Genomic DNA, 20,401 nt, shown 5'->3' with positions numbered 1-20,401 from the left:
CGTAGTTTCCTGGATGAAAAATATTTTTAGAATTTAACTATTAACATCAAGAAATAGAACGTGTTAATTCCGTTAATATATTATGTAAAAATATGCATTATTTAGTAAACACACACGTTGGCTTTGCAGTGTCGACATGAGATTCTTTCTCTCGTGTATTTGTTTAGGTAAGTTATCCTCGAAAGACAACTAAACGTCAAGATCGAAAAAGCAGCAAATAAAAGACTCTCTGCATTCTACTGGAGCTTATAAATAACTTTTTGTTCTTCATTATCATTGAACGTTGCATTGTTTTGCGAACTTTCTGGTATCAGGTTCAGAAAATATGTGGCAGAGGGGAACGACAAAAATCTTTCTTGCGATTACAACCTTCCTGCATGCTCTTCGAGCAAATAAGGTTTTTTTTTTTTTTTTTTTTTTTTCTCAGCTCTCGCACGTCTTGTAAATTTATGCAGTACTAGCGGTACCCGCACGGCTTTGTCCGTAGTAAAGAATTAAAAGGTCATCTGTTTCGCCAAAAATGGATGATAAATGTTAATTTGCTCGTCCATGTTACGGTAATTTGCTCGTCCATGCTATGTTAATTTACTCGTCCATGTTGCGATAATTCGCTCGGTAAAATGTTCTTAAAATTGGAATAAAAAAAGGACAAAATCGAATTTTCGAAAAATCGCTTCCAGGTGCTCACCCCCATGCTACGAACTAATTTTGTGCCAAATTTAATGAAAATCGGCCAAATGGTCTAGGCGCTATGCGCGTAACAGACGTTCAGATAGACAGACTTTCAGCTTTATTATTAGTAAAAATCAGAGCTACGAAATCGGAGTCACTCTGATTTTGGGGTAAAGAAGTCGGAATCAGAGTCGGGAGTCGAAGGTTTAATGTTCCAAGAGTCGGAGTCGGTCATTTCCCCCCAAAGTCCGCAACTCTGCCAGTGCTTGTGGAGTCGGAGTCTTAGTCGGACTGATTTTGGGGTAAAGGGGTTGAAATCAAAGTGTCTAAACTTCTCGAAATATGAGTCGGTGTCGGTCATTTTTCCCCTCTGACTCTGCAATCCTGACTTTAACCGCTTCTAAATCAAAGCAGTATGCCCTTCCAGAATGTCTTACAAAGAAAGTTTCCTCCTTGATGTACCGAAGAATAAAGGATTTTAGCTCACTTTATGCATTGATACAATTTACTACGGAGGAGCGAGGGAGATGATCAGCCCCGGGTTGTACCCATCTGGGGGGATGACACCCAAAGAGGATTTAAGGGTTTATAACAAATATGAACTATTACTCTGAAAATTCCCTCCAATAGAATCATCTGTCAAATTTCAACAAAAATAGATCACGTTATTCGCAACTCCAGAGCTCGAACACGTTACCTTGGGGAAATTAACAATAGTACTACCGAAAAGGTAAAACATTCCATTCCACGTGTTTTCTTTGCGGTAAATTACTGGCTTCAAATAGTTTATGGTGTAATGTAATTTCAGAAGAATAGAAAAGAAAGCTTCCAACAAACACTATGAAAAATTACTGTTATTCACAAAGCGTCAAAACAAGTTATAAGTTACGGCATTTGTCTGTTTTACCTTTTTCATCCGCCATTAGACAGTGGCTTCAGCGCCCTCTATAGTTTATTGGAGTTCCGAATTTCTGGGAGTGAACCGTTGCACATACATCTAGGACAAATTTTACATAAAATTCACACGTACTTAGACTTGTCTACTTGTTTTTTAATTTGATCTTTCGCTACCACACAAAGATAAAATGAGGTGTTCCTAAAAATTGTACGAAACATAAAAAATTTGCATAAAACATTTCTTTTTATTTCAGTTTGGTGGGAAGGGAGGAGAGAGACACAGCAAATGACCACCCCGAGTGACAACCGTGCTAAGAACGCCACTGATATATCTACATATATTTCAATGTTCCGTAAACGACATGTTTTTCCTTGAATTCAAAAAAAAAAAAAATTAAAAATTAATTTGAATTTTCACCTCTTGAATTCAAATTATGTTTTTCGCAATCACGAGTGTGTGTGTGTAGGCGTGTGTGTTTGTGTCTGTGTGTGCAGGCATGAGTGTGTGAGTATGTGTGTGTAAGTGTGTATGTGTGTGTGTGTATGTATGCGTGTGTGTGTAGGATATGGACGCAACCTGGAGACGGTTTTCGCTAGAGGAGCAGCATCGGGAGACTGATGGACTCTGGTCCTGCACAGGGAGGCGGGGGGGGGGGTTGAAAAAGGAACCGGAATTCAAGGACGGTCAAATGAAAACAAATAGCAATCGTGATTGCTCAAAAAAAAAAAACCGAGTGCTTCAAATTCAAAAGCTATTTTGTTTGAATTTTACCGGAGGGTTGAATGTACGCCTATAGTTCTTTCCGGCCATTAACTTCTTTTAACAAGACCAAAAAGTACTTAGGTATTTTTTTTAATAAACAGTACGTTACATTTCTTTTTAAATTATGTTCTCTCTTTCTGTCTGTGCACAAAAGAAGCATTTATTTGATAATAGAGCTAATTCAGCATTACATAAATAAATATGAATAGATTTTGAAATACCCAGATACGCTACAAACTAATAATAACCAATTTTCGCAACACAAAATAAGAGCACTGCTATGAAAGTCTCTCAATTATTGTCCTGACGCAAGAAAAAATCATTGTTTTCGATGGGTATACAGCACACCTAGCGACAAGACAAGGAAGCTTTATCTGTCACGTATGTTAGTTCCTGTCGGTCGCTTCTCGCCAATCGTTTGCATTGCTTAATATTATGATGCGGTTAAAACTGCTTATGAAGAGGATTTCCATTGTTAAATTTCATTTAGTATGATTTTTTCCGTGTAAAATTATATATTTCATCGTAAAAGTAATTACCTATTCATTTGATTCCATTATATGAAAGAAGTGATTGCAATACCGGACCGAAATCGCGATACCGGAATTTGGTATTTTTTCGAACGTGATACCGTAACACCGGTGTTAATACCGGTCTTTGAAAATGCTCGAAACATACTTGTTGCGTTGCTATATTTCGAAATTTGGTACAAAAAAAAATCGCACATTGTAAAAATAAAAATTTTCCTTTGAGAAAACGTAAAATGAAAGAACAAATCCCATTATCAAATAGTATTTGTAACAGTTGCAGTACAATACTGCCGTGGGGGGAGGGGGTGAGCAAAAGGTATTATATGCAAATTTTCCTCTTTTTTTTTTGCCATCTATTGTACTTTAACTTTACTGTACAAACTTTACTATTTGCTTTCCCTACAGGTGCGTTATTCTTTTGAACTATAAATGACTAGCTGTACACGCACTGCGATGTCCGTGCTAATAATTTAAAAAAATTCCTTTGAGTAAATATAAATCCTCCCTTCCCGCAGACAACATAAAAAAAATTAAAAAAAAAACAGTAGAAGTTTCTTTACAGTTTAAAATATTTCTCCAAAGAAATGAAAAGCATTAAATTGTTGCATAAAAATGTCAAATAATCTACCAAAGCCATTGTTAATCGCCTATCTCACCAAGCTACTGAAACCCAGCCAATTTGCGAGCAAAACGAACTCCGATTAATTGACGATTCGACTTTTTTTAACTAGAACGTTCAAACAAAAACCCCTTTCTGTCCCCTATCCTTCGGAGAAAAAGAACGTAATTAAAAAAGAAATTATATCTGGAACAAATAGAAAATCCTGTCCCCAGTAGAAAAAGGAATTTTACTCAAGTACGCAACGCAATTAGCCCAAAATGATCATTCCGCTCCACCTAGAAATAAAATATTTTTAAATTAAAATTCGTATTGCAAATACAAAAGGAAAATCCTGCTGCCTCGCAGAAAAAAAAATTTACTCAAATATGCAACGCAATTCATATCAAACCAGAAACTAATAAAAGTTTTTATTATAAATAAGGATGGCAGATTTTTTCCTACTTACTTGACATTTAGATATTTTGGACAATTCACAATGGACAAGCTATATTATTGTAAAGTTTCATTAAAATACATTCAATAGTTTTTACGTGAAAGAGTAACAAACACAGGGCCTGATTACCGCACGTGCCAATTAGGCCTGGGTCTGGGGCCTCATCTTCCTTAGGAGCACCAACTTTTTTAAGAAACTTATGCATAGCATTCGTAATTTCGTAATTTACTCGTCCATCTTATGATAATTTTGCTCCGGAAAATGGTCTTAAAATTGAAATTGAAAAAGAACAAAATCGAATTTTCGAAAAATCGTGAACACCCCCATGCTACGAAGTAACTTTATGCCAAATTTCATGAAAATCGCCCGAACTGTCTAGGCGCTATGCGCGTCACAGACATCCTGCAGACATCCAGACAGAGAGACTTTAAGCTTTATTATTAGTAAAGATTATTTCTAGTTTTGGTTCTTAATTGGAAAATAAATAAATGAACCATAAAAAGTAGGGGCCTTCCTTGACTCCCCCCCCCCCCCGAATCACCGTCACTGTCTGTAACGGTACTCAAATATACTTCGGGTATTTTTTTAAGATAAAAATAAGAGGAAACTCAAATTTAGCCAGAAAGGAAATTTTTGCAAAAACCGGAAAAAGAAAAAAAACGGGTATCTCAGAAACTTTTAGCATCGGTAAATATTAACAAAGGGAAGTGAAGATAAAGATGTTCCAAGATCATAATTCTGCCAAGTGGAAAATGTAAATAGTCTTGCCCTTTCCCAAAATCGTTAACTTCCGCCACATTCCAAGGTGAGTAACTCGGGGAAAACCGACCACTGTGGATTCATCTTTTATCGAGCGAGGATGAAGAATTCCCCCCATCACACTTTCTCATGAGACAATGTCTTATCTAACTCGGCATATCTTGGCTGGATACATATGAAATGAAATATTAGGTATTATTCGTGTTTGTTTTGTATTCAATGTTATTTTAAAAGGTAATTATAATTCTCTAGTTTTATTTTTAACTTGAACGGTTACTTCGGGTAATTTTGAACAATGTTGGTCAGGGGTTCCTGAGTTTTATTATTTCCCTTGCTGATTTTTTCTCTTTTCGGGGACCCCGTAGGGCAGTGTTTCTCAACTTTTTTTGAACCTCTGACCGACAGAAGCTTTTGAAAAAATTTTCCTGACAGGTGATGTTTTTTTTTTCCCCTTCTTCTCTTATTTATACTTTTGCAAAAAAAAAAGAAAGAAAAAGAAAAACCTTGCATTGCTGATTGTTGAAAACGTGAATATTTCTACAAACCAGTGAGTTTTTTTTTTTTTTTTTTGCAAGAAAAAAATCGATTCTAGGACCGTTAAATACTTGTGAAAAAAAAAATTTTTGGACAACCGTGGTTCCTTTTTTTAACAAAATATAGCAAAAGTAATTTATGAATTTATAAATATAATCTTTACTTTGTGTTGAAGGGCAATTACACAAAATATTTAAACGTTAAGAATAAGATAATTTATTATTATAATAGTAATTTTCAAAAATTAATCACGAATATTTATGATATCGTCTTTTTTTTTTTTTTTTTTTTTGACAAAAGAGCGAACAAATTTTTCTGCGGGCCAGTGCCGGTCCGCCGAACTACCGATTGAGAATCGCTGCCCTAGAAAAGTTCCGAAATTACTAAGGCAGTGCGAAAATTGCATTCGACCGTTTCGAAACACAAGATAAGCTCTGAAATGTTTGCAAATTCATACGAACGGAACAGAAGGTTGTGGAAAAAAATATATTTTGCGAGATTCAAATTTTTGCGATTGCGGTGGGTTCGCGAAAATCAGACTCTTTAGATAAAATAGTTCCATGAAAGAAGTCTCAATAAGAAGGTAAGATTAATCCCATTTGATTAATCCCGTCAAAAATACCTATACAAACAAAAATGAGTAAAAAAATCAATTTAATTGAATGAATGTTTAAAAACGTCTTAAAAGATTGAAAGGGAAGAACATGGGAAATATTTGTCTGAATGAGTTTCTTCTGATGAATTTTGAAAGACAAGTCCGATTTAAGGATGTCTTACAAAAACGATCATAATGCTGGAAGGAGCCCATAGAGCAAGATTCCGTTTATTTTTCAACAGTTAAGAGAAACTTACCGAGATGTGTGAATCTCGGGAAGATATTGTTTGAAATATGTGTAAATCAACTTCTAATGGATAGGTTGGTTTTTCCAAAAGCAGCTTTAAATGTAAAACTCTACAAATGATTTTAGTTTGCGTTTAAAGAATTCGCTTTTAAAAAAGTACGTTTTTTTTTTTTCAGGAAAAGTATCAACTTAGAGGAACTTAAAAAGTAAAATTTCATCCAAATGTAAAATTTTCAAATTACAAATTTTCATCATTTAAGATTGATTAGAAATAAAAATACCTAACGTTATATGCTTTAAATAAACTTTATGACAAGTGTACTGGTGGATATCGGCCATAAAATCTTTATCTTTACCATCGCATCCTAATCACCATTTGTTTTTTTCTTTCTCTAAACTATGCATGCCTCATATTACCTATTCTAGAAAATCATCAGTTATAAGACGGGTGTAAATTTTTTGGCCATCTCCATTCCATTCAATTTGCAGAAATATGAAATAAACGAGTAGGGTCCTATCGCAATACGCTATTTCGAAAAGTATAATTTGAATTCTAGACGTCAAAATTCAAATGAATGCTGAATGCTGGATGTTCATTTTTATTTATTTATTATTTTGCTTTTTGTATAGTACTCAAAGTTTTAAGGCGTGAACGGGGGGGGGGGGCATTCACCACAAGTTCAATAGCGCAAATCCCCCCCCCCTCATTTTTCTCAACCCTCTTTCCTTTTTTTATTTCGAATTCTCTTTTTTTTTTAATTATTTTTTTTCAAATATTTTTTACTTATTTATTCATTTATTTATTTTTAATTATTATTATTATTTTTAGAAAATTTCAATGCCATGCCAATGACATACACACAAACTAAAAAAACAAATGAAATAAAATATGGATAAAATAAAATGAATAATTTAATTATAAATAAATAAACAACATTTTAAAATCCCCCCTCCCAAATGTAAATTGTGGAACTTGCGCCATAATCCTCCCCCCCCCCCCCACCGTTGGCACCCCCTGGGCGTGAAGAAACTTGATACGATTTCAAACACGTTTATTTTGGTAAAATAAAACTACCTCAAGGAAAAAACTTCCGACTCTCAACTATTTACACGGAAAACATCCTTTTAGAATAGAAATTAGAAAGCATCTTCATGTTTTTACTTTTATTTTTTGGTCAAAGAATATTTATTCTCGACAGAACTTTGAAAAATGTGATTAAAAACCTTCTTTTCTTTCCGGAAATGAGAGAAGAAAGTAGAAAAGAGAAGCTTTTTTTTTTTTCATAATAAATGCTGGTTGGGAAAATACGTAAGGCTATAGTCCGACCGCAAACAAATGACACATGTCAATCATTTGAGAAAACTAGTCCATTCCTTAAAATAGGTAGAGAAGGAAGAAAGGACATGTGCCATATTTTGGAGTTTAGCAACATTTTGGCGATATGAAAAAAAAAATAAATTTGAATTTTGACATCTTGAATTCAAATTATGTTTTTCGCAATCACGAGTGTGTGTATGTAGGCGTGTGTGTTTTCGTGTGGGGGTATGAGTGTTTGTGTGTAGGGCAGGGGCGGATTCGCTGACTTTGGCCCAGTCGGCAAAATAGCATTTTGGCCCACTTCTGTAAATTAGTCGAGCAAAGATATTAAACTCCACTAGTTCCTATTTTTCTTTAAGTTCCTAAATCAAGATTTAAAGTTCTAAAATAGAAAATTATGAAACGTAAAATATAGCTAACACTGACACATTTTTTATGTGCCTTGAAAGGATACTTATGGTTATAAGCCTGAAAAGGCACATATTTAGGCTTCAATACTGACAACATAGAAAAGACACGAGGAAGGAGATGAGGAACCAGGTAAATCCGCCCGGAAATTTTTTGAAATTGGTTGATCTATATAGGCCTAAGAAAAGAATCGGGACACAGGGTTCTAGTTCCCTTCCAAGCGATATTTTCAAAGTTGATGTCAAAAAACACAATTTTACAATTTTCGGTAGCGTTCAAAGAGAGGGAAAACAATGGGTTCCCCACAATTTTGTTTTCTTAACTTTTTTTTTTTTCAAAATTGAAATCCATTTTAGTCTATCTTCGTTTACGATAGAATGTCGGGGACTCTTCCCAGAAATTCTCTGAAATGGGAAGTTTTAGAAATGCAATTTTAGGCTACCCTTAATAAAATTAATGTAATTTTATGGAACAGCATAGGGAACTTCCTACAAAAACGTTTAGAGTTTGAACTATTAAAAAACGGAAAATAAACTTTGGTCACGTTTGAGAGAATAGGAGGGTCAGTGATCTCATTTGGAAGCATTTAAAAACTGAAGTATACTTGACCAGATTTTAAACTACATTTCGTTGCTATAGAGAATCTGGCGACTCTCCTTCGAAATTTTCCGACATTGAAATTTTAAAAATATAATCTTACAATATGTTTGGAAACATTGAAAGGAAAAGATAAAGGTTTCCCTCAAGATTTTTTAGAAGGGCACCGTGTCCTTCCACATTTAAGCTAACCTTCGACCTTTGTCCTTGAAACGTCATTCTTTCGTTTCAATCATTTATCTACAAGAATCTGATTAGAATGTATCTGAATGTTTTTTGCATTACCTTTAAAACTAAACATCAAAAAGCTTTTTAATACTTTAAAAATAATTACTATCGAAAACACTTGAACTTTGTATGTACCTAGTAAACCAAAAAGTAAAAGAAGCACCTTTTTTATTCAACAAAACTTCTCTGCTCTTTTATCCCTTTTATATGAAAGCGCACTGCCCCTTTTTTATTCTGGGGGAAACACTAGTTCTCTCTGGGATTTTTTTTCTGAAACTGAAATCAATTTTTGGCCATAGTGCAAATAAAAGCATTACGAAGCTCTCCCATGAAAATTTCTATAAGTGGAATTCTAAGCTATCTTTAGTGACTTTAAGGGAATGCCTAGGGTTCGAAGACTTTGGCAATTTTTCTGGCAAAAACTTCGTTTTTTTCTGCTTAAAAAAGGACGTTTGAATCTTGTTTTTATCTTAATTAGAACGAAAGATATAATTATTTTTGTTGAATTCTTTTAACTAATATTATATTTAACTTTAAAACTTCAAACGCGTTTCTCTCCATGATGCAATTTTTCCCGATTTTTCACATTCAAACTTTTATAAGTCAAGAACTGATAAAGATAAAGTAATGAAATTTGGAGCATATCTTTTTTAAACAGTTTACTTTAATTTTTATACAGTGAATTTGAGAAAAAACCATTGCTTAAAAAAATATTTTTTTTTTAAGTATCTTTTTGAATTTTTCGAAATTTTTCAATTATTTTCTATTTTTATTGAATTAATATTTTTTAATCGTCGAATAAAAATTAAAACTTAGATATTTGTGCATAGTTTATTGAAAAGAATTTGGAAATTTACCAAGAATATTTTGAATTTTAGCCATTTAAAGCAACCCCATTTTTTTAGAAAACAATAACTAAATTTAAATATTTTTTTTATATTTATATTATGAGTTTGCGAATCAAACTGATGGAGAATCAGTGCAAAAAATTTCAAAACTCTAAATTGTTTAATAATATTTTTTTTTTCAAAATGTGGCCCGGACCACCTTAAATCTGTAATACACAATTTCCTTCTTGGACCTTGATACAAAAACAAAGAACCAGGTAAGTCCAGACTCACTCATTTTTGGTAAGACCAATAAATAACATTAGTGTCCGATCGAAAGGCTAATATCTTTCCCACATTATTTACTAGAAAGCAGAGGTCTAATCTTACATTTGTAACCCGTTGTTGCACCAATCGGAACAACCAATTCTCCACACGCAAAAATGAATTTTTAAAAAAGGAAAAGTTTGGACTTAACTCGTTCCTGCATCCAAGTCCCCAACCTTGAGCATGCCGCCTCTCATGTACCAACACCCCAAAGCATGGCCCACACATTTATAGCAGGGCCGCTTTGTCTAGTGGTGCAGGCCAATTGTTGTTAATAGACGTACTAATATAAGATTTTGAAAGCTCTTTTTTCGTCCCGGGCCCGTTTTCAGGCCGCGTCGGACCCTAATTTCTCTTGCCCCCTCCCGTTTCCTCAATGTGGGAGCCATGGACTCCAGAGCTCTAAAAACTAGAGAGAAAGTTGACAAAGAGAGGAAAACATTCGCACCTGTGGACTTCGGCTATTTACTTTGGCCCCGGGGGGGGGGGGGGTAAGGATGGGAGAAAAATAAACCTGCTTCCAAACACTCTTTCCATAGAGTGAACAAATTTCATTTTTTCTTCTATTATTACGCTTTAAAAAATGTTAGATGTGAATTAAATGTATTAAGTTCATAAAAAATTGCTTAAAGTGGCCCACTTGGCGGTTGGCCCAGTCGGGGATCCCCGACTAGCCGACCTGGCCAGTCCGCCCCTGGTGTAGGGGGTATGTGTGTGTAGGCATGTGTGTTTGTGTCTGTATGCTGACATAAGTGTGTGGGTAGTTGTGTGTATGAATGTGTGAGTGTGTGGGGGGTATGTGTATGTGTGTGTAGGCATATGTGTTTGTGTCTGTGTGCAGGCATGAATGTGTGGGTAGTTGTATGTATGTGTGTGTATGTTTTTGTGTGTGTGTGTGTGTATGTGTAGGTGTCTGTATGTATGCGTGTGTATGTGTGTAGGTGTATGTGTGTGTAGGTGTGTGTGCGTGTGTATGTGTGTGTGTATGTGTGTGTATGTGTATGCGTGTAGTTGTGTATGTATGCGCGTGTGTGTAGGACATGGATGCAACCTGGAGACGGCTTTCGCTATAGGAGCAGCGTCGTGAGGAGCCGGTCGATGGTGATGGTGCGGAGGGTGGCGGTGGGAAAATAAAATGATAGGACGCCAAAAACAGTCAAGTGAGAACAATAAGCTATCGTGATTGCTCAAAAAATTACATCTTGTGTATTTTCTTTATGTGATTACTATTTTGACCTGAAAGATTTAAGTTGAGACAATAACTGCATTGAGTTGGTGAAAAAGTCAAAATGACAAGCCTTGCAGTCTTCATTGTAACCCTACTCGCGTCAATTTTCAATTGAAATTAATTATCGGCGGTGTTGTTATCTCTGACTAATGGCTGCTAAAAGTAGTAAAACCAAGACCCACTTACGTAGGGTGTGACATGTCCAATGAAAGATCTCCCTTGGCTGCTCAAAATTAAAATGTTTCATCTTTTTGGCTATTTTCTTAAATTCCAAGGTGACGTATTCAATTTCTAGAACCAATGACGCACTTGCAAATTTCGTTCCAACTTTCATCTCCATATCTCCTCTTCACGAAAATGGACAATTCTAAAACGAGTCGTAGCCAAGGCTCAACTTTTCGTGGTGATGCAAAAATATTGCGCATGAAGTGATATTTCGCATGACGAACGAAAAAAATTGGTACTGAAGTTCGCAAGAATTCTTTTCATTTTAAACGAAATTAAAATAAGAAGTCTGCAATATTGATCTCAACTTCTCAATTCTACTCACAATTCAAATGAACTATAGGAGGCGCCACAGTCTCTGGCTAATGGCGACGGAAAGAAGTAAACCAAGACCCACGTATCGGATATGAACTGGCCAACGAGACATCTGCCTAGTCCGCGCAAAATCAAAAGATTTTACCTTTTTGACTAATTTCTTAAATCACCGCAAGGTGGCGTAGTCAGGATCAGTAACTGCGAATTCTGAACATTTCAAGGCTTTTTCAACGTATTTTTTTTTTAATTTTAAATTAATGAATCAACGCTTTAAAATGCTTTTGGATATAGGAAACTAAACTCAGGGCTGTATTCAAGGGATGGGTTTTCAGGGTTCAAAACCCCTCCGAAATTTTTCAAAATAATTTCAAAAAATGCTTTTTATCACTTTTTTTTTTTTGCTAAAAACATTATTACTAAATTATTTATTTTTTTATTTCGATTTCAATTAAAAAAGGAAATTTTCATTACCGAAAATTGTAAACCCAGTGCTTTATCTGCAATATTTACTTTATATTTTGCAATTAATGCGAACATCATTTTTCTTACGTTTTCCTTCAGCTTTTAAAAACCTGACTCGATCAAAACCATTGAAACTCTTTAAATTTAAAAGGGAAAACTATTTGTTTTTGACATTTTTATCCTTTTCAAAAAAATATGAATGTAGAATTACTACTTCGAATGCACTTGTTTGAGTACACTCATCTGTTCTTTTGAGATAGTAATGCTTCCGAAAATACATCAATTTTTTAATAGGGGTACAAGGAAGTTATGTAGACTTCAATTATTTTTTTTTTCTTTATTAAATAGGTACGTCATCTTCATTTACTTTAAAGAACTTATTGAAACAAAAATCAATAGAATATATAAATTAAAGCAAGTTTTTTTCATCGTTTAGATTTTACGAAATGTGTTTGGTAAACCCTCCCCGAAACAAAATTCTCGTCTCGGCCCTGATAAAACTTATTTCCTTAAACTGAATTTTAAAATTTATTTGTTTATTGTTTAAACTAAATGCTATGCTTGGAACGCATTCTGTAACAATCATCTCCGCTAAATTTTAACTTAAATTTAAAACACATTTGACCCAAATGCAGCTTTTTCCCGCTTAAATTTCAAAGCTGAAGCATGTGTTTGTTTAAATTATTTTTACTAATGTACAGCAGAACGTTAAATCTCTGTACTCATTGGAACTATAGGTAATTCGGATTTTCAAATTGTTTGGATTTTTGAAAATGACCAAGAAAATGCCTTTTAAATAACCATTTAATCGAATAGAGTAATAATACAATATACAGCGTATTTCGGTTTATCCTGTAAGACCTCCATTTTCGCAACCGTTAAAATACAGTCGACTCCCGCTACAACGCGATCCGACTTACGCGAAATGGCTATAACGCGAGTTTTTCCCTGGTAAGGAATTTTTGACCTCACGTGAATTCTCCGCCCGCAACACGAAAATTTACCGAAGGGAATCGCGGTGTGTAAGTATCGGCTTAGTTATTGGATACTAAAAAAGATTTTTCGTGCATGGACCTTCATCCCATTGGCATCATTGAGAGTGAAAGTTCCCACACCATACTAGTCTGAACATCGCTTATACAAATAACTACTCCCCATTTTCCATTTATTTTTTTCATTCTGTGTGGGGAAGTTGATAAAATATAATGATACCTATAAGAGCGCTGTTTCATTCAAAGTTTGAAGATAAAAATGAAAAACACGCTTTAGTAGCAAAATGAACTAAAAAGTGAAAAATAATCTTTGGATGATAGTAGTTGACCAATCACTTATTTTTAATGTAATACAGAAAAGCGTGGGGTGCTGTCTATTTACATTTTCGCTTGGACAAAAAATGGAAGAAATTCAAGACAACTGATAAGAAGCCCCCCCCCCACACACACTTTTTTGCATTACATTAAAATTAAGTGATTGGTCATCTACTATCATCCAAAGATTATTTTTCACTTTTTAGTTCATTTTGCTACAAAAGCGTGTTTTTTTAGTTTTTAAAACTATTATTTTATTTTCTTCTTTTTAGTTTAACTTGTTTTGCGAAAAAATATTCATTTCAACATTATTCAAAATCTTTTACGCTAATCCATCTTAGTCATCGATGCATGTGTGAGGCAATCATACCTACATTACTTTGAAATTTTGAGATGCATTTGAATAAAAGTTTTGTTCAACAATGGTCTGATCAGCAATGAAATTCCAATTGAAGGCTCACCTAAATTTTGGCATGAAATTAGTTAAAAACAATTATATTTCATGTTCTAATTACCTTGGAACATTGGAACAAATTTTGTCTGATGCAGAAAAATTAAGGGTTTTCGTAGATATTTTTGAAGAATTTTTGTAAGCATTTTTCAATGTATTTTTTTAAATTTTTCTTTTTTCACATTGTTGGATTTATGCCAAAATATTGATTAAAATTGGAGGAAAATAACAATTAAAAGAGTTAATTAATTAATTTGATTATACGATATTGCATTGTCATCGGGTCTGAGGTCGCGTGCCAAATTTCAAAAGAATCCGATTGCAGGAAGTGGGCGAAATTACAGCTGCAAGATTCCGTTACAACATACACACATAAATACATACATACAGGTGAAGCTAATAAAAGCGTGTTAAAATAAAAAGAGAAAGTTTCTGACAATTAAAGAAAAGCTAAAGATTAGATTGAATAAAAGTTTTTTTTTAAATATAAATAAAAATTCAGTTTTTTATTTGAGAAACAGTGATGCATAGTTGAGAAATGGTTTTCAACAGTTTGAGGTGGTGTTTTCAAGTGTATTCAATTGTATGGGTATGTTTATAAAAGTTTTTACACATACCATTTTCCACAACGCGAAATTTCGACTTACGCGAGGGATCTTGGAACGCATCACTCGCGTAAGTCGGAACTCGACTGTACTTCCAATTCCACAAATGATCAAAATAAGGTGCTACGTTGAAATACTGAATGTTTGAAACGAAAAGGAAAATTAGTGAAAAAATATGAAATCTAACTTTTCATACGAACCATTGGTCCCCTAACTTATGTTTGGGGAAATAATCTCCATTGAAAAATAATTTCACGACAAAACGTTTGAAATTAGTACGACAAATGTTCACCGAAACATGAAACACAATTTTTTGGGACTTACATCGCTTTACACTTGCAGTCAATAACACTATTTAGAGAGAAATATAGCGGCTAACAAGGATGTAAAATTGTATGTGTGCATAGAGTGTGTTTTTTCAGTTTGTGCGAGCTTTTGCATTGTGTTTTTACGTCATTTCCTCGCATAAGATTTGCTTTTATTTTTTAATAGCAATGAAAAATATAAATACAGTGAAACCCCGATTCTACGTCTCCAAAATCTTAACAAAAATGGAAAATGCGGGAGTTTCATAAATAATAAAATTATAATTTTTATTATATATTAATTATATAATAAAAATTATAATTATATGTTTATTGAATTAATATTATTATAAAACTCATTTTATTAAATTACTTACGCATTAATTCATTTACATCACTTCATTTAACAATTCACTTATATGTTTATATTTGTTTACTTATCCCTTTAATCAATCACTATTTTATTCAGCCATTTTTTTCATTAATTGATTTATTAATTTATTTATTCATTTATTGTTTCATTATCTTTTTATTTATTCAGTCATTCTTTTGTTTGCTCATTTATTTAATCAAAAACCTTTTAAATATTCAAATAAAAAATATTTCTTCAGAAAAATATTTTATTTTTCATTTTGCCCAAAAGAAAAAAAAAAGTTTTTTTTTTTTTTTTTTTTTGAGGTTTAAATTTATTATCTAAAATAAGAAATGATGTTTTAACGCAAGTTTTATTATGAAATATATTGCTTTTTCTTTATTTAATGTAATTTTCAAGAAAAAAACTAGTTGTCCATTTTAAAAACTTCCCGTACTTGATCTACACTTGAACAATACCACTTGTGTTTAAAAAAATTAAGTTTAATGAAATTAGTTAGGTCAAAACTACGTAATAGTAACAAAACTTAAAAGCACTAAATTTAGCTTATACATAAAAAAAAGCAAGATGTGACTTCCTGCAAGAGAATTATTAGAAAATTTTAAAATATTCTAAGCATTGCCAATTTTTATTTAAAAGAAATCGATCTTCGCAATGATGACAAAACTCAAAAGAAATTCACACTCAAAGGTTTTTAAAAAAGAAATTTCTAATTTTCCTTGATAGATCATAAAAAAGCTACACATACGAAATATCCTTTAAAAAATTCGAACGCGTTTCTGTTTAAAACTTAAAACGATTGCAAAATTATAGATTATACCTTTTTAGAATTCTGAGCATTTTGATCTTCTATGGAGTAATCCATGGGGACATTTTTTCTAACTATTTAAAAAATATATATCCGCTCGAATTCAAAACAAAATCCGCGAAAGAAAAACAATAGAGAAGCGCGGGAAAGAAAACTCACCTCTCTATCCTTTCACAGCGGCCCGAATCGCGGTCTCGAAAGGACGGCTGCCAACTGGACGGAATTGGCGACAGAATTTGGCGGGGGTAGCGCTACGAATGGCTGTCGCTGGTCAGTTAAATCAGTTAGCAATACCGCTTTAGATTCTGCGTTTTTTACTTTACCAGGGCCGATCCTAGGGTGTCGGCCGCCCGTGTGCAAAGCCCTAATGTGCCGCCCCTCAAAGAGTAATTTGCATATTTTGACTAATCTTTATCGTCCATATAAATCTTTTTTCAAATTTCTATGTCAAATTTTGATTCGAATAACAAAAAAAAAAAGAAGAACGATGATTTGATAAAAAGGAAGACAAGTTTTATAGTAAGAAACTCCTTAGGTACAATTTGTATCTTTGAAGAAAGTAATAGATATACCAAAATTTACTAGGCTGTCTGTAACATTTTATAGTCTGTCTTCGGTGACATCAGAAGAAGGACTGAGGAGAGGAAGCAGGGGTTTGGGGGGGGGGAGGATTTATCTTAGAAAATTATCGACATTGGCGTATGAAAAATTGTTTTAGTTAATCTTTGGTTGTGTTTGGTTGCAATGACTAAAGAGTCGAGTATATTCAAGGTGCATGGAGAAATTTTCGATATTGATGTTTAATATCGCAACTTTAGGAACTTTTTTCGAGATTTTAGGGAAAGTACTAATGCAAGCTGGAGTTCTTTCCTAAAATTCTTTCAAAATTGAAATCAATTTGAAGCTATTTTTTGTGACCGTAGCTTTGGAAGGATCGGCACTCTTCCCGAAAATTTTCCGAAACTGGAATTTTAAACACGCAATTTTGGGCTATCTTTGTTGACGTCTGTCTTCGGTGACGGTAAGGGGCTTTGGCGGCTTTCTTTCGGTAATTTCTCGGTACTATTGTTCCAAAAACCCACTTTTGACCATATTTGAAAGGATAAGGGGAAACGTGAAAATATACCTAACCGAAATATTTTTCGGAACTAAAATCCATTTCAGGCTATTTTTGGGAAGGAAGGGTTTTGGGGCTCCGAAGCGGATATTTCTAAAAGCATAATTTTATACTATCTTTGGTGACGTTAACGAAAATGGGAAGCTTCGCCGTATCTTTCGGATAATTTTCGATATTAATATCTGAAAAATACTATAGACTATTGTCCACCTCACCTCGACGATTGATGGGTATACCCAGCGCCACGAAAAGTTACATAAGCAAGGCAGTTCTCTGGATTTTTTTAGAAATTGAAGTCTCAAAATCGTATTTTAAGCATCGTTTGATAAGAGCGGGGGGAGGGGGAGGGGTCAGTGTGCCGTCACGGTTTTTTGAAACTGAAGTCAATTTCAGGCTAGTTTTGGAAGGAAGGGTTCTGTGACTCCACGGAACTGTCTAAATACGAATCTTAGAAGTATAGTGATTGCGTTGGAAAAAAAAAAAAAGGAGGAATCTGGGGTCCTTCTGCGAAAGTTCTTAAAACTGATGTTTCAAAAACGCAATTTTAGTTCGTTTTCCAATGCGTGAAGTGAGAGGGGGTGGATTAGGGGCCTCTTTAAAGGTGCTAATTGAGACTATCTTTGGTAGTAATGTTTGCGGATTGCGGGGCCCTCTATCACAAAAATTTCGAAAAGAAATACAAAAATGCCATTAAGCAATTTTTGATGACATTACGAAGTCAAAAATTCTTGTAAGTATAACGTTTGAAAGGCGAGGTCAATTAGCAGGAAAGTAGTAAATAAATAAATTAGAAAAATTCATACGTGCAGAAACATTGCAGTTCTTGATAGATACTGTTGCGGGAAGAGACTGGTTGTTTTTCTTGCACTGACACTGTAGTGGCAAAGAAACAACTTTTACAAAGTTACTTTTTGGATTAAGAATTCGTGTATCAAGTAGATTTTCTGTGCTCTAATGCTCTTGCTACGCTTTAACTTTATACTACAATAGAATTTTGATTCTCAATGCCAAAAGAAAAAATACAAAAACCTCGGCGAGATTTAGAACTTGCCACTTCAGGGAGATGTAAATTAAACTAGGCAAAGTAAGAACATACACTGTTTGTAAAAACTTGTTCGGAATCGAACTTGGACAGTAGGGTGGATCGAAAAAAATGAAATTTCGAATCTTAATTTGGAATGCCTACCAAAAGCTGTGCATGTGTAAGAACAATACACATGTAAAATATTATCAAGTTTGAGCAACTCCTTGAGGGTCCTACCAAGGCTTGAATTTCTCCTAAAATAGGAAAGAAGGTCAATTTTCCAAAATTTTTATGAAAATAATAAGGTTCAAAATTTTTGTTCTAATACCATTAAAATGTTTCCTTTTAACACGCTTTTCATGTATCTTCAAAATTATTTACATTCTTAGCAGTATTAGGTCTCACACAAGTTCGTAAAATTTCGTGAAATTTCCAAAAACTTTTTTGCACATTGCAATATTTTTTCTTTTAAAGTCCTTTTTTTTTTTTTTTTGCAATGACTGAGCAGAATGCAGTTTTAAATGGAAATGAAATTATACTTCATCTTCATTACATTAACAGCCCAGCACCTACGACAAGGAGCGTAATTGCTTCAAACTGGGCCAGTGGTAAATTGTCGCACCTGTCTAGCAATTTACCTATTAATATTGCAAAAATTCACATGGACCAGCAGTTTCACCATCAAGTAATGTGAACAGGTGACGCAAAGGCTGCTTGCATGCAGTTCGCAGATTAACCATGGGACAGGATGTCCAATTTTATTCTCTATGGCCGCAATTGCACCGTTCTTTTTTCTGGTATTCGTGACCGTGCCATCACAGCCAAAAGCTAAAAGATCCTTACGACTTAAACAAATTTTCAGTTCAAAAATCACATTGCTGTCGCGACATGTTTTCCCGTTCCAGAAGTTGGCGTCACATGACCCAAATAAAGAGAATTGGATTTTTCAACCAATGATTCCTCGCTTATGGTTCTTCTATGGTATCTGTCTCCAACCATTTCTTTTTGTCATAGTTTTGTCTTTTCGGCTATCGAAAAATGTAATTTTCAGACCTTTGCAGGTTTTGAAGAGAAGCATTTACTTCACCTGTAACACTTCCTGTCGCTGTCTTCGAATTTTATTCCTATCAACGACTTTAGAGCGATAATTATTTGACACAGTACCGAAATCCTGTAATATTTCTGAAGCAATTGCTGCAGCACATCGCACATCTGTCAGAAATGCCGTACTAGTAGCACACTCTTGATAGCGTTGGCAGAGAAAGCCTCATTTGTTCCACTTTTGAAGTGACACCAAAAGATGTTGATGGCTCTGTTGGCGGGAGTATAGCCGTTGCAAATTTTTCTTCTTCTGGAATTGAAACAAAACTTTGCTGTTCCTGATCAGTGTTGTTACAGCATCTCGTTACGTAAGTGAAAATCTGAAAAAAAATTGATCCTGTCATTGAACGAAATGCCTATTTTTGCCACCTGGAAAAAAATTCTTTTAACAGTGATCACTGATGAACGAAAGTACATCATAGAACTGGCATTGCGAAGATTTTGAAGGCCACACAAGTGGCTTCTGTTCATGAAGAAATAAGAGAATTCTCTAATTCAAAGATTAACTTTAATGCATCAGACTACTATGATGTTATCAACCGGCTAGAATGTGCAATAACTGCCACCGCTCTCCTATTTTAACTGGCATATCTAATTAAAATATACAACAATAGATTGAAAATACCAACGCCGATTTTGCGTTCGTTTAGTTCCCCTGTCACATGCAGGTGGTGGAACCCTGTGCTAATATGGTGATAGAAGCTTTTTTGTTTGTCAATCGGCAAGAGATGGCTTCATGTGAGCAAAAATCTAACCTCGAAGCATTATGTCATAGTTTAAATCAAAAAATGATTTCAAAGAGGTTTCATGAATGGATGTGACGAACTGACTATTTTATGTGACTTTAACTAACTGATATTCAAGTCCCTCATTTTGTGAAATATTCTGCCGTGTGCAGGTAAACGGCAGTATCTGCAGAAATAAGTTTTCGAGATATTTGAAGAAATGTGTGTCAGATTCAATATTAACTATATTGAAATCTTGGAATTAGACGATTTTTTCGCTTCTTTTTTTCAGCGGAAACCAAATAAGCAAGCTTCTACAATAAAGCTAACGTACAATAAATGACAAAAATGCAAAAAAAAAAAAAAAATGAAAAATGAAAATTTTGCAGTTACTGCCCTGTACCTGCACACGGCAGTATTGATGTTTATATGTCAGAGCGACTGTGTGTGAGTAAATATACATTCTTTGTAACCAATGCACTTCTCTCTATGTTTTTTTAGTTAATACAACTAAATCATTTTGATAGTTTATTTCTAATATAAAATGAATAATACATTTATACTTAATACATGTGGCTCGGCAGATGGAAAAGGTAGA

General features: G+C 34.1%; 1 protein-coding gene across 1 annotated transcript in view; it reads right to left on the bottom strand.

The window, feature by feature from the left end:
* LOC129226282 (bone morphogenetic protein 1-like) overlaps positions 1-16,014 on the bottom strand; it is an 85,295-nt gene extending 69,281 nt beyond the window's left edge. Inside the window, exon 1 of the mRNA XM_054860883.1 lies at positions 15,996-16,014. The gene's annotated coding sequence lies outside the window, so the exon portion shown is untranslated. The remainder of the gene's footprint in view (positions 1-15,995) is intronic.
* Positions 16,015-20,401: the final 4,387 nt, after the last annotated feature.

Source organism: Uloborus diversus, chromosome 7 (genome assembly GCF_026930045.1).
Source record: "Uloborus diversus isolate 005 chromosome 7, Udiv.v.3.1, whole genome shotgun sequence".
In the NCBI taxonomy this organism is placed as follows: Eukaryota; Metazoa; Arthropoda; class Arachnida; order Araneae; family Uloboridae; genus Uloborus; species Uloborus diversus.
Note: the sequence above shows the minus strand (reverse complement) of the source record. Positions and strands in the feature narration are given on the sequence as shown.